The 14,449-nt window shown below is 39.7% G+C and overlaps 1 long non-coding RNA gene across 1 annotated transcript; it reads left to right on the forward strand.

Annotated features, from left to right (window-relative positions):
- The first annotated feature begins 2,555 nt into the window (after window positions 1-2,555).
- Window positions 2,556-10,238, forward strand: LOC122705902. The gene is made up of 3 exons (XR_006344186.1): window positions 2,556-3,009; window positions 7,041-7,150; window positions 10,183-10,238. It is a non-coding gene; the product is annotated as an uncharacterized LOC122705902 (long non-coding RNA).
- Window positions 10,239-14,449: the final 4,211 nt, after the last annotated feature.

Below are 14,449 nucleotides of genomic sequence, written 5' to 3' on the forward strand. Positions count from 1 at the left end.
ATTAAACCTCTAATGGAACTTATATTCCCATAGGATAAGACAGACAATAAAATATTTCAAATAAATAAGTTCTATAAGTTGATAAGTATGATGAATGAAAAGGTGGAGAAAAGAATTTAGAGTGAAGGGGGATATAATTTTAAATAGCATGGTCAAGATGGTCTTCATAAAAATAGTGATATTTCAGTGAAGACTTGAAGGAGGTGAGGGATTTAACCATGCTGATATCTAAGGAAGAGAGCCCCAGATAATGGGAGTAGCCCTTATAAAAGAGAGTTTAAAACCAGGAGTTTAGCAGGACACAATCAAAGAATATCAATGAGGCAGACACAAATTAAATGGAATGTGCAAGGTGGAGGATTGTAGTTAAAGAAACTAGAAAGGTAATGAAATAATTGATTGTGGGGGACAGATCACTTAAAAAAAAAAAAAAAAAGAAGTATTGGATTGAAAGTCTCCTTCTTTCCCTAAGTGAAAAGCAGAATCTTTCAAGGGTTTGAACAGAAGTATGACAGGACAAACAGGATGATATATTAACACAAGGCTCACCCCCACTACGTATATGAGAAGAGCTTGTGGGAGGCACTGATGGAAGCAGTCACCCAGGTGTAAAAAAGCAGAGATGGGGACAGCATGGAATCAGGGGAGAAAGTAGAAAGGGGACTATTGGCATATTTTGGAGAGAGAGTTAAGATTCCCCAGTGGGTATAGATAAGCAAAAACCTGATCAAAGAAGTAGCAAAACCTAATATAAACTAAGCACTTTCAAATATTATTAAAGTATATTCATAAACTAATTTGACCTCAAAAATAAATCCATGAGACTGACCAGTAATATTTCTCTCTATTCTATAGATAAAATATAAAAGGAGGCTCATTGAAAGATGAAGGAAGCTACTATTTGTTGGAATGAATCCTGTAAGCACAGCTTCCTACCAGATAGTACCTTGGAAATTAATGACATCATTTATTCCTCATACAAGCCATGACAGCCAGGGCCAGTTCCAGTTTTCCAAGTTTTGAAAATACAGCTCAGAATGGTGTGTGAAGTACCCAAGTTTCCACAGTCAGCTCATGATTTAACATAGCTCTCACCCCAAAGTCCTTTTCTTTCATTATCCCCGACTTCCTCTACTATCTGAAAGTATCCAAGTGAACCTTATGAAAAATCTTTAGTCATTTACTCCCCAAGACATCCTGATGGAAAATTAATGCTGTTAGTGTCCATTTTCTAGAGAATGAACCAGAGAGAAAGGGACCAAGGGGATATTGTATTAGTCAGGGTTCTTCAGAAAAAGCAAATTAAGAGGATATAAAAGGAAATGTGTTATGGGGAATTGTCTCATATGACTATGGAGGCTGAGAAGTCCCATGATCTACTGTCTGCAAGCTGGACACCCAGGGAAGCCAGTGGTGTTAATTCAGTAGAGACCTAACCTCTGAGAACCAGGAAAGGCAACGTGAATCCTACTCTAAGGTCAGGAAAAGATGAAAGACGTCACAACTCAAAGAGGCAGAAAAAGAAAAGCATGCCTCTTTCTTCTACCTTCCTGTTTTATTCATAGGTCCTAAATGAGTGGGTCAGCCCCACCCCACAACCCCCACATAAACACATCGAGTAGGGCCACCTACTTTACTGAGTCCACTGATTCAAATGCTGATCTCATCTGGAAACATCCTCGTAGACACGCAGTGAGATAATGTTTAACCAGATATCCCAGATATCCTGGCAGTTCCTGATTCAGTCAGATTGGCACGTAGAATTAACTGTCACAGATGTACATCAATAAGTCCAAAGGTACATGCTAGCAACTGCGCAGCAAGAGATGGCTGTCTGTGAACCAGGAAGCATGCCTCGCCGGAGAGTGAATGTTCCACTGCCTTGATCTTGGGCTTCCCACGCTCTGAAACTGTGAGAAATAAATATCTCTTATTTATCAGCTAAAAAAAGAGAGAGAGAGATGAACTTTAAATCTATGATCGTTTGACTCTGAAATCCCCAGCCTTCACAACTAAGTAGCACCTTATAGAAACATAAAACTGTAAGCCCACTCAGCACCCCCAGGGAGCTGTGAAAGTGAAATGAAGTTGTGCGCATGGAAGTGGTTGGCTGACTAAGAGTTCCTCTAGGTGCCCCGCTTGATATTTTTCTCATTACCTGTGAGCTGCCTAGTTTAAATTTCAAAATCCCCAAATCAAGCCCACATGAGGCAGTCTCCGAGGGCCGGAGCAGGCATCATTCTGGATGTTGCTGACCGCACTTAGCGCCTGTGAGGATATCTTTAGATGAGCCTAGCGTGAATGGAAGAAAAGAAAGACATCAGAGCAGTCCAGTCCCAAAGCAGGTTGTGGCCCAACACGCTCAAACACTCAAGCGCGGGTGATCCTCCACCCGCCCCTCCCTCTCGGGCACTGGAGGAGGGCCAGCACACCCAGAGGACACGTGTTTGCTGTCTGCCTGCTGCTCCCGCCACTTAGGAGAGCACTTTGCTTCTTTTCATCTTCCTCCCTTTTGGCTGCTACCATCCAGGTGTGATCAGAAAATGTGCTTCAAGCCCAGCTGCTGACAAGAAGAGGTCCAGTGAGTGATCATCCCTGTCCTAGAGAGTGCTGTTCATTGATTCAAGTTTCGGCAGAATTCAATTAAATCCAGCATGCATGTATGGAGTGCCTGCAGTGTGCCTGCCACCCTTTGAGGTGCTGAGGGGGGAAGCTAAGATGAATCAGCTCCCAGCTTTTGCTTCTCACAATCTGGCAAGAAAGACCAGCAAGAAAAAGCATTTATTCAAAGAAACCAATGAAACAGATTTTTCTCCAAAGGAACAAAAACGCACCGAATGTGGACTCTAGCCTAAAGGAGAGATTAACTGTTTCCAGAAGGTCTGAGAAGTATCTTTTTGGAGGAACTGGCTTTTTAAATTTACTTAGAGATATGGATCTGCCATTTGGAACAAAGGAAGGAAATGTGTATTTGAGATTGGATTGTACATCTGCCACAGGGCAAGAATGGTAAATGCTGGGAGAATGGTACATGATCTATCACAGCTAAAGGGAAGGGTACAAATGAGTGAACATATAGCAGAGAAGATCATAGGGAGGAAACAGTGGCCAAAAGATGAGTCCTTAATATAAGAAGACCTTAAATTCCAGGCAGACCATATGAAATTCTGTTTTACATTCATGTAAAAGCTTCAGAAAACTGGGCTTGGTAGTTCCACAGTCAGAAAGAAGGTTTGAGAAAAGGGCTATTAGAGCAATGTGTAGGAAGGGGTGATTGAAAGTGAGGGAACTATTTAGGACCAAAGATAATGAGTAAATAAACTAGTAACTTGAGAAAATAAAAAGATAAGAGGCAAGATGCATTGAAAAGGTTAAAAAAGTAAAAAGAATATTAAGTAGAGTTGAGGTATAAGCAACATGAAACCTGATAATCTGAGAGAATGTTGAAGTCACTAATCAACCTAAGACGACCAGGAGTGAGGAAGCCTTGGTGGATTTGTTAGACATGGCAACCCACTCCAGTATTCTTGTTTGGAGGATCTCCATGGACAGAGGAGCCTGGCGGGCTACACTCCATGGGGTGGCTAAGGGTCGGACATGGCTGAGAGGGCACAGCACAGCACAACGTCCTGGGAGATATGCCAATAACGGCATCTAATAGCAGGCGTCAGTGACGGTCCAGAATTCAGAAGAGAGGTGAAGCCCAGACATAAATGTTTGATTCATTTTTTGAGAAGAGGTACTCTGCAATTGTGCAAAATAGAGGAATGCCAGTATACTAAGATGAAAAAGGAATTGAGAAGATTAGTATAAGACATGTTCTCATTTCAGGAGTAAATGAAAAGATAGGCAAAAATGCAAAAAAAAAAAAAAAAAAGAAGAAGAAGAAGAGCTAGTGAGTAAGAGTAACATGAAGACCAGGAAGAAGAATAAAAAAGGTGTGTGGCAAGGCTCAGAAATCAAAAAAAGACAGTTTTGAGAATAAGAGAAAAACAGTAACACTTTCTAATATTTCAGAGAGTTCTAAAAGTATAGTGACTGTATCCATAAACTTCAGCCTTGATAAAATAAGCTGTATGAATTATCTCATATAAAGAGTTTAAAACAGATAATTGGAGGCTTCTGCAATCCTTGGAAGGGTCAGTAATCCTTTGGATGATTCTCAAAGGAAAGTCCAGAGTTCCTAAAAGCACTGATAAACATCTCAGCTGTCTGCACCTTGGATGTGGGTGATTCACAAAGGGCAACTCACCAAAAAAACAGGAGCAGAATTCCATGCCTCAATTTTCACACTGGCTCAGGAAAATTATGGCTTTTCTTTATCTTAGTCCTTCAAAGCACACAGTATTGTCTTTCTCTGGCAGAGCTGAACAAGAACCAAGGAAGTCTGGAGGGTCACAGACACTCAGCCCTTGGGTGGCAGGAGCTGGTTTAGAAGGGTGAAGATGGGACTTAGTATCAACCAACAAACAGTACAAGTTCTTAGATGAAGCCAGTGGATTTGGTGACTAAATAATGATAATTCTTAGAAGCAGATTATTAAGAAATTAGAGATAATAGTGTGTGTGTGCTAAGTCACTCAGCCATGTCCAACTCTGTGTGACCCCATGGACTGTAGCCAGCCAGGCTTCTCTGTCCATGGAATTTTTCCAGGCAACATTACTAGAGTTGTGTTGCCATTTCCTTCTCCAGGGGATCTTCCCAACCTTGGAATGCAAACTGCATCTCATGTTATCTTCTGCAATGGCAGGCAGACTCTTTACCACCACACCACATGGAAAGCGCCAGGTAGCAGAGATGATCCAAACTGCAAGGGAAAGAAAAACAGATGACAGAAGAGGAAGTAAATACAGCTTGAGAAAATTATTCATTTTAGAAAAGCTTTGGTCTATAGAAGCAAAGATAACACTATTTTGAGAAACAGAATTAGAGATTTTGTTGTTGTTTTGTTCAAGTCATAGCCAATTTAGCACATTTGCTGTGTGGATAGGAAACAGTACAAAGAAATTAAAGAATAGACAGATGGAGAGACTTATACTATCATGCAGAAGATGTAAGGATTAACCTTAACCAAAGTGGAAAAAAAAATTGTCTTCCTGAGAAATACAGCACATTAGGAAATAGAAAGGATGAAACATGGACAAATCCTTGCAAGAAAAACAGGGAGAAAATAATAAATGGCCTAATGTTTACAGTCCAGTAGGCAACCTAGTGATTATCTGAAAATAAGAGAAGCAAAGTCATGCCTGGAAGTTTGGGGCACAAAAAAAGCTTTGAAACAGCTGCATTAGTCACTCAGATAAGGATCAACTAGAAAAAATATCATGCATTACTCAGTGGTATAGAGAGCATATAGCTCATGCATTCATTCAATGATATTTATTAAATATCAATTGCATGCCAGACACTTTTTCAGTCTTGTGACTATGGTTACAATTTTTTTTTAAAGTGTGGTTTTCTCTGTGTTGCTTGCATTCTAGTATGAAGGCAGGCAATTGCCAAGTATAAAAGTAAAAACTAGGGGATAATGAAGCCACCAGTCTTTCCACGTGGCTCAATGGTAAAGAATTTGCCTGCAATGCAGGAGATGCAGGTTCAATCCTTGTGTAGGGAAGAGCCCCTGGAGAAGGAAATGGCAGCCCACTCCATTATTCTTGCCCAGGAAATCCCGTGGACAGAACAGAGGAGGGCTCGAGTCCATAGAATAAAGGATGGCATGGAGACAAGATACAGTGGTGAGGAAGGGGTCCCCTGAGGATATAGCATTTAATGGGATATATTGATGAAGCATAGAATCCATTCATATGAAGATCTGAATAAAGACAATAATAGGCAGAGTGGGGGAAAAATGCAAATGTATGAGGAATAAATACAGCTTTATGTCTGAAGAAGAAAAAGTGAGTATAGTTGGATTTTAATGACTACAAGAAGAGGACTAGTGGATGAGGTTAGAGATGCCAGATTATGTAGAACTTTGTAGGCCACAGAAAGGAGTTTGGATTGCATTACAGTGACTATAAGTGAAAGTGAAGTCCCTTAGTCATGTCCGACTCTTGCGACCCCATGGACTGTAGCCCACCAGGCTCCTCCATCCATGGAATTTTCCAGGCAAGAGTACTGGAGTGAGTTGTCATTTCCTTCTCCAGGGGATCTTCTCAACCCGGGGATCGAACCCAGGTCTCCCGCACTGTGGGCAGACGCTTTACCGTCTGAGCCACCAGGGAATCTCCAGTGACTATAGATATATTCTATTAGATGTATTCTAATTCAATATTAAATGGTCACTGCTGGTATTGGATAGAACAAAAACTCTAAACGATGAGTAGGGCTAAAATGAAAATAGAAAAATAGTTTTATTCACTGGGGAAAACTTGCAAGACCAAGAAAAGACCAGTGGACTAAGAGATTGATAAGGATCTCAGGAGGAAAAATGAAAGAGGCAGAAAAAACCATCAGAAACAATGAGATGACAAAGAAGGTAGGAAGTGATGGTTAGACCTGTGGATGGGCCTTCAGATTATGAGATTCTGGCAACAGAGTAGTCCTGGGAAAATGAAGACAAAACTTCACAACCTGTTCCTCCTGAGGCACAGAACAAGGAAAGCAATAGAGGATGGCGGGGGGAGAGGTGGGGGCAGGGGGAGCGATTATGTTCAGATGAGAGACGAAAAGAATCAAACACTTTGATTTGTCTGACTATACATCAGCAGTTTTCAAAAGGTTATCAAATGAATGTTCCAAACAGAGAAAGATGGATTGTGATAAGGCACGTTAATGTACTCACCACTCAATTTGATCAATTTTAACATTCTGCACTCTTTTTACTTTTACCTTGTTTAGAGTGTTAAAATAGTAAAGTGTAATGTCCTATTCCCATTTGTATCCTTCCTTGATCTTTTTCTCTTCCCTCCCATTTTAAGAGCTTTTTTTTTTTTTTCTGATGTGTATTGTTTTATTAAGTCTTTATTGAATTTGTCCCAATATTGCTTCTATTAACATTTTATAGGCTTCTTTCTTTCTTTCTTTCTTTTGGCCACAAGGCACGTGGGATCACAGCGCTCTGACCAGGGATCGAACCTGCACCCCTGGAATTGGAAGGCTAAGTCTTAATCACTGGACCTCCAGGGAACTCCCCCCTCCCATTGCAAAGGTAACTTCTGGGTTTACTTTTTTACTCAATCTCATGCACATTACAAAAAATTTACTAAACAAATAAGTATCAAAAATACACTATTAAAAAAAAATACACTATTTTCAAAAAGATCTATGATTGCATATATTAATTTTAACAGTGCTCCAATGTGAGAACTATGCAGATGCAACAATTTATTAGTGCAGTTTCCTTCCAACGAGCCTTTATGAGGTTTCATTTTTTTTTTTTTTTTTAACCAATGCAATCAGTGCTGTAGTGTAAATTCCTATAATGTTTTTTGGGGCATGTGATTAACTCCTTCAAGTAGATACTTAGCAAACAGGATTACTGAATCAAAGAATCTGCGCACCTTCATCTTCTGAGCTGTTGCCAAAGAAATCTATTCAAGGTGGTTCTGCCCTTTGCCGTTTTGTACTTCCGCCTCTCCAGCTGTGCCTGAGACTTCACAGTGCTCCATATCTATGTCAACACCTGCTATTTTTAGCCTTTTAAAATATTTGCTAGGCTGACAGCTTCAGTGTGATGTTCCCAGTCCTAAAGTCACACAACCAGATCACACACTTTTATATTCCCCATAAAACCCACCTGCATTACAGCAGAAAAGCAATCAAAACATGTTAGGTTTTCTAATCAGATATTTAACCACATTTGTCATTTGTTCTTAATAACCCAGACCTTTTTCAGTGCTTACTAAAGTAAGAACTTTGCTTTATATATGTTTCTTTTGTGCATACATGTACGTGTGTCTCTGTGCTTATATTCTAATTATATATGTATATTCTATGTGTGTTTGTGTGTGTGTGTGTGTGTATTCCTTATTGGATTCTCCTAATATTGAATATGAGGTAATAGTTTTTGATACTGTCTACTCATCACTTCCCTGGTGGCTCAGATGGTAAAGTGTCTGCCTGCAATGCAGGAGACCCAGGTTCACTCCCTGGGTCGGGAAGATCTCCTGGAGAAGGAAATGGTAACCCACTCCAATATTCTTGCCTGGAAAATCCCATGGACGGAGAAGCCTGGTAGGCTACAGGCTATGGGGTCGCAAAGAGGTAGAAATGACTGAGCAACTTCACTTTCGCTTTTACTCATCCTTAGCTAATTTTTGAAGTTATTTAACAAAATAACATAAAACAAGGAAAGTATGTACAATTACTATAAATCTTAGCAAATATCTGATGCAGGTGGGAGTGTAAACTAATGAAAATCATTAGGAAAACCATTTGGCTCAATGCATCAAAACCTGAAAATATTTCTAAACATTGACTCAATATGTCCTCTTAAAAAAATTGGCCCTAAAAGTGACAGAAGTGCCCACATAGATTCTGACCTAGCTCTGATATTCATCACAGTTGTGCTTCTAAGAGCAAGTAAAAGATAACATTTAAAGGCATATATTTTTAAAAATAGGGGCATTATTTATTAAATTGTGGTAAGTCAATAGAATGGTACATTATGTCATAACAAAATAATTTTAAAGGTTTTAATGTTTGAAAATATATGCGACATATGTTATATGAAATGACATAATTTTATTCTATTAAAATGTCTGTTTGTGTGAGAGAATGCATATGTCTAGAAAAGAAGTAAATCTACTAGATTATGTATTCATTGATGTGAGAAAGTTTCATTTTCTCTACATATTTTCTTACTTTACAGATCATCTCAATGAACATGTATTGCTAAAAAAATTAAACAAGTGAGGTGCTTTTAGTAAAAAATGAAAAAAAAAAGAAAATTATCTTAAAAAGTAGCTAAACAGTCAAGGACTTCTAAAGATTTTGACTATCTTTTATGAATATCAATTATTCAGTCTTCAAAAAAATACCATTTGGTTTTTACTAGACTATATCCACATATACTCTAGTAAATACTAGATTATAGTATATAGTAATATGTGTGTGTGTATATATATATGGGCTACCCTTCTACCTCAGTCAGTAAAGAATCTGCCTGCAATGCAGGAAACACAAGTTTGATTCCTGGGTTGGGAAGGTCCCCTGGAGAAGGAAATGGCAACCCACTCCAGTGTTCTTGCCTGGAGAATTCCATGGACAGAAGAGTGGGGTTGCAAGAATAGGACAAAACTTAGCAATTAAACTGTATTTAATTAAACTAGTATTTAGTAAATACTTTATTACTTCATCAATAATGACATAAACCATCTCCAGATAAATAAAATGAGGCATAAATTGGTGAAACAAGTTGTCATGGATATGACACACATAGGCCATAGAGTGACAGAGCTGTTATCAGAATCAGGGTTAAAATGTGCCATTTGGGGGACTTCCCTGGTTGTTCAGTGACTAAGACTCTGTGTTCCCAGTGCAGGGGGTCAGGGTTTGATCCTTGGTCCAGGAATTAGATCCTACATGCTGCAACTAAAATATCCCACACAACATAACAGAGATTGAAGATTCCAAGATTTGGAACTAAGACCCGGCGCAGCAAATAAATAATTTTAAGTGTCATTTTTACCATCTTCCTACTCTCCTGTTGCACAAAAATGCCCTGAAAGATGACAAGGGGTAATTTAGAGCAAAGAGACCAATAGGTGTAACACCGAGACTGCTGCAGTCAGATAAACCACATCCCAAGATGGGGTACAGAGCACACTCTCTCAAGGTGGAGAAGTCTGAATCTTTTCCTGTTTTCACATGACACATGTTCATCAGCTACAGTGGGCTGGTCTACAGGCTTCTATGAACACAAAGACAATACCCAGTTAGACAAACAGCATCAATTATTCACTTTGTGGATATTTTCACTGAAGATGCCCAGAGAGTTACTTCAGGTTTCCATTTAACTGGAGATTACCCATCTCCTTGCTTTGAAAAACACCAAGTTCTAAAACTGTATCTGTGTTGGCAAAAGAAAGGTGGAGGTTTTGGGTGAGTCAAAGATTATGGGACTCTCACCTGATTTTGTCAGTAGCAGCCCTCACCCACCAAAAGCAAAATTATTTTCTTTAGTTTTCTTTTGCTTGAGTTACCCAGAAATTGATCTTGACTTATATTTTATATATGCAGGGATAACTCAAGGCTGCCCAGGTGGCTCAAATGGTAAAGAATCTCCTGCAATGAGAGAGACCTGGGTTCGATCCCTGGGTTGGGAAGATCCCCTGGAGAAGGACATAGCAACCCACCCCAGTATTCTTGCCTGGAGAATCCCTTGGACAGAGGAGCCTGGCGGGCTACAGTCCATGGAGTCGCAAAGAGTCGGACAAGACTGAGCTAGTAACACTTGCACTTGCAACTCAAGTAAATTAAAATTTTAAAAAGTGTTTTAATAAAGTAATTTTTAAAGCTGTTTACTAAATAAAGCAAAAGGCAAGAAGATTTCCTCTCCAAGACCATAATAAACTCTGCCTTCCGATCTATTATTATTGTTATTATTGCCACTGTCATCCCTTTTAAGACTTTTTGTGACCTCTGAGTTTATTTATCCCAGGATACAGTTATTAACGTACATGGAGGAAATTCTTAGATTCTCTTTTAAATATATCTGAACATGGTGTCTGGGAGCACCTGCCAAGGCAGATCACAGGAATACCACGTCTTCGAGATAAGAACTGCAAATCTGAGGCGGGCAATTCCCCCTCTTTGGATGTTTTATTTGATCACCTATTTCTTTCTTCACCTTCAGTCTTCTGGTATATTTCACTTTTGTTACCGGCATTTGCAGAGCCAATAACTGCCTTGGATGATGGCCTTGGTATTGCGATCAGGATAATATATTTTCACAAGGATGAGTTCTTCTTGGAACAATTTATCCAGTGGATTAGACTCTCTCGCATCAATGCTCAGCGGGTCTTCCAGTTTCAACTGTCTGCTAGTCTAAGATTTATTAGGCTCTCCCCAAGGCACTTTTCACCTGTGGCATAGTTCATTTTGCAGGCTTCCTGATGTTCCGCACGGAGAACATAGTGATTTGTAAATGTTATGTCACACTTGTTGATACCTTTTAAGTGTGCATGCTTTGTAAAAAACTAAATGAATGTCTAGTGTTCCTTCATTAACTTTCCCTCAATATTTTACAATGTACATGTCATAACAACATCAAAAAGGGGCAATGCAAAGGGGAAAAAAAAAAAAAAAAAAACTATGCTGAAGAAAGCACCCAACTGAAGAAATGTTGTCTCTGTTGTTTTCACATCAATATGCTGTGTGGTCTCACTTTGCTTCACTCACTCATCATTCTAGATCCATGCTTCACCCTCTTCTCCCTGCTTTCCGGCCTGGACTTCAACCCCCTTGGTATCCCTAGTCTGATTTCCGGTTGCCTTTACCAGATGTGAGGTGCTATTCACAGGAAGCTGTCCGAGGATAGAGAATGGGAGAGGACCAGCATGCTTTTCCCTGGATCCTTTCTGACTCAGTGCTGAGCTTATGGCAATGGCTGTGTCCCCCAGGAGGTAGCTTCTAAAGGCAGTCCCCCGATACTTCCATTTCCTCCTCGTAGACTTCAACCCAGGAAGGGTATTTGCTTTCTGCTATCGCTAGTCTCTAAAAGCTTTAAAAAGTCTTTGTACTATCTAAGTTTTGAATTCTTTTGCTGAGAAACCTTGATGGAGGCTCATGATCTGGGCTAGGGGTCTTTAGTGACTAGAATGTAATTGGCATTTCGTGATGGGTTGTTAATTTGTAATTGTTTTTTACATTCTTTTGAAGAAATAGTTTTACCCATTCATCCAAAGGGTAACATGCTTTTAAGCATTTCAGTATGCATGCCTAAGCAATAGGAGAGTAATTAACTCTTAAGAGTCTTAAGAGTTTATGTCAAAAAAAAAAAAAAGTTTTCCTTTGTATTTACTGGTTTAGTGAAATGAGCAAGGCTTTAGAGTCTAACAGATTATTTGTTTGTACAGCTCACAGGGACAGTTTTGGCATAGTTCCCCACTCTCAATCAACTTTCCACCCACTCTCCTTAATTCACCAAGTGTGGATTTTGACTAGCTTACATCAGATCAGGGCTTCCATGGAGGCTCAGTGGTGAAGAACCTACCTACCAAAGCAGGAGATGTGGGTTTGATCCCTAGGTCGGGAAGGCCACTGGTGAAGGAAATGACAACCCACTCCAGTATTCTTGCCTGGGAAATCCCATGGACAGAGGAGCCTGGTGGGCTGCAGTCCCTGGGGTTCCAAACGAGTTGGACACAATTTAGTGACTAAACAATAATATCAATAGAACATGAATTGTTTGGATTTAAAAGATTTCTTTATTTACAAACGTTATATAAATAATCTTGAGTAACCAATTATTCATTAGCTTTTATAATTTGTTTTTGCAATTTTCTTCTACAGTGCAAAATTGCTTTGGTGAACCACATTAAGTGATCAGATTATGTTGAGAAATAACTAATTATTCACAGATCTATTTTCTGCCAAAGTGTGTTTTTTCCCCCATTATGTAAAGGTAGTTCAAGCAAAACACCACAGTCTGGAATTTTCTACGTCACAAAAGTCATTTTAATGCAGGCTTGCTCTGGAAGTCCTGGAACGAGGCCAACACAGAAGTATCTCATACATCATGGACCCAGAGGATGATGTTTTGTTGAAGTTTCTGCATGCTGGTAAAGAAGTTTGCATTTAGAAATTATGCAGAAATACAAGATGATATTTCAAATATTGAGGTTGCTACACTGAATTAAGTGAGGAACATTTGAGGTATACAGGAAAGTCAGAGGTATCACATTACACAAAACTAAAGGGCATGAATTATATTATAATCTACTAAGTAAACAGCACCCCAGAGTTGTTTAGTGTTTAATCTAAATGGTCATATGCCCATGAAGATCCTGATGGCAAGCATGTTGTCAATGAGACTAGACCAACTAACAGAGAACAAGTTCAAAGTCATAGAAATACACTGATTATGCAATAATAAAGATAATCTTTCAAAAACACAGATTGTTGGAAACTAAAACTTCCACTCCTAAATAATTAGCATGTTAAAAAATACTGAAAATTATATGGCCTTAAAGACTAAACTTGGAGAAGGGAATGGCAACCCACTCAGACACAACTGAGTGACTAAACCACCAGGCAAAGAATAAAACACAAAAAATCCATAAGGCTTATTAAAACTCGTGGAATATAGGACTACTCCCATTCATGAAGGAATAACTAAAAGGGAACTTTCTTATCTACAAGACAACTAAGAAAGTGGCCAAAATATAAGAAACAACTGTTTTCAGATGTTGGAACAACAGGTAGAACAGGACTATAATCCTGTTACTGAGTCCAGGTTCACTCTGCTTGCTTCACAACAGGCCAATGAAACCAAGAGATGAGGAGCTGAGGCAAGGAAGAGACTTTAATGGGGGAGCCAGCAGACCAAGAAGAAGGCAGGCTAGGGCCTCAAAATAATCCTCTTATTGGGGTCTGGGTGCCAGTTTCTTTATAGATTAGAGAGAAAGAAGCAATGAGAAACTCAAGTCAAAAGGCAGAATAGAGAGAGGCATTGGGGAAGTAAAGAGAAAGGGCCTTCAGTCTTGCAAAACATCGCCAAGGGCATGGACAGCCTTCAGAAGGGCACTTTAGTTTACAGTCAAACAGAGGGGCAGGGTCTTCTAGGCAAGCCACTGACTATGATTATAATAATAAAAGCAAGTCAAAGAAACAGTTTCCAACATGGAGTCAGAATTGGTTTCCTCTCTGCCATAATCCTTAAAAGAACAAAAACCAAGTGAGTTTTACAATTGTTCTGGCTTTCTGCCTGGAGGCAATTTGTGGATCAAGGCTTAGAAATGAGGAAGGCAAGCAGAGAATGATGGGATTTCTGACTTGAAGAAGCGTGTTTATCAGGAAGGCTTCCCTGGTGGCTCAAAGGGTAAGGAATCTGCCTGCAATGCAGGAGACCCAGGTTCCATCCTTGCCATGTCCTCTCCAAGGGATCCTTAGATTGGGAAGATTCCCTGGAGGAGGGCATGGCAATCCACTCCAGTATTCTTGCCTGGAGAATCGCATGGACAGAGGAGCTGGGGGGCTCCAGTCAATAGGGTCACACAGAATCTGAAGTGACCGAACATGGCATATTTCTCAGGAGGCTGAGGCAGAGACAATTTGCAAGACAGAGACTTAATTCTTCAAATCTTTATCGGGCCCCCTTGAATTTTTGAATTCATACTAATTTGTGCGTGTAAAGTTGAAACTCTATGAAGCCAGGCAAATAGCAAATGCAAGGGGCTGTAAGTGAACAATGTCCAGACCTCAAAAAGGGCTGAGAGACATCCAAGTTCCAAGCAGCCAGATTGTAGAAATCTCACTGAATATTTAGGGCAATCAATAGAAACTG

This window comes from Cervus elaphus, chromosome 12 (genome assembly GCF_910594005.1).
Source record: "Cervus elaphus chromosome 12, mCerEla1.1, whole genome shotgun sequence".
Taxonomy (NCBI): domain Eukaryota; kingdom Metazoa; phylum Chordata; class Mammalia; order Artiodactyla; family Cervidae; genus Cervus; species Cervus elaphus.